Below are 1,125 nucleotides of genomic sequence, written 5' to 3'. Positions count from 1 at the left end.
ATTCCTGTGGATGTTTAAACGTCTTAACTTATAAAAGTTAAGTTATATGTAATTTGTAAGCAGAAAAGGGGAAAAAAAAGAGGACAGGTAATGAGATATTAAAAAATAAAAAGAAAGAATATTGGGGCCAGTAGGTGGTGTAGTGGTTAAGACACTGAACTCCTACATTGCCAATGGGGGTTTGAGTCCTATACCTGGTATCTTAAAAATCACTCCAGGTGTGTGTATGTGCATGCCCAAAATCTCAGGAGGAGAATGGAGGAGAAGCAATTGTGGGATTGTGGTGTGGCCATCTCCCCTGGGGAGACTTTCCATCTCACTGTCTCTCTCCATCTCTTCTTGGCAAGTTTATGTGCCCTATGGCAAAACCTAATATTATGGAGAGAGAAAGAGAGAGAGAAAGAGAAAAAGAGAAGAGGAGAGGAGAGGAGAGGAGAGGAGAGGAGAGGAGAGGAGAGGAGAGGAGAGGCAAGAATTACGTATTCTACTAGCAAGTGGGCCTGCCATTCTATTTGATAAGCATATGCCCTGAAGTGACTGGTGATATGAATCCACCACTATCTTTATCTAGGACTATTTCTTTATAGCTCTCAATGTGAAGTATCTTGAAACTTTGATTAGTATAAGAGTACAAAGGCACACATTGTTTTTATTCCACTTGTTCACTTTATAGAAGTTAACTGCACACCAAAATCTGATGCATTATATGTAGAATTTTTATTTCCCTTTATCCATGATAGAGAATTCATGCAACCAGATAATAAACAAAGGGAGAGAGCCAGACAAACAACCTCAACATCTCATGATGCTGTGATCACTTTCCCCCAGCCCTCTACAGTTTATCAAAACCCATGCATATGTGTGTGTGTGTGTGTGTGTGTGTGTGTGTGTGTGTATGTGTGTGTGCCTTGTGTTTCAGGGTGATTGGCCTTGGGATATGAACCTGCTGTTGGCCATGTGCCCTCCAGCACTGCAGTTCAATACACCTCCAATGGCAACACTGATGCTGGGCCATATACAGAAATTTTGTTTGTCTTCAGATAATTTGATTAAGAAACAGGAGGAATGTGTCAATTCTGCAGGCATAGATGACCCAGATAATCTGGGAATTGAAATGAATGCACA

The sequence above is a fragment of the Tupaia chinensis genome, unplaced genomic scaffold (genome assembly GCF_000334495.1).
Source record: "Tupaia chinensis unplaced genomic scaffold, TupChi_1.0 Scaffold000118_1, whole genome shotgun sequence".
NCBI classification, from domain to species: Eukaryota; Metazoa; Chordata; class Mammalia; order Scandentia; family Tupaiidae; genus Tupaia; species Tupaia belangeri.
The sequence above is the reverse complement of the archived record's forward strand: the minus strand, read 5'-3'. Positions refer to the sequence as shown.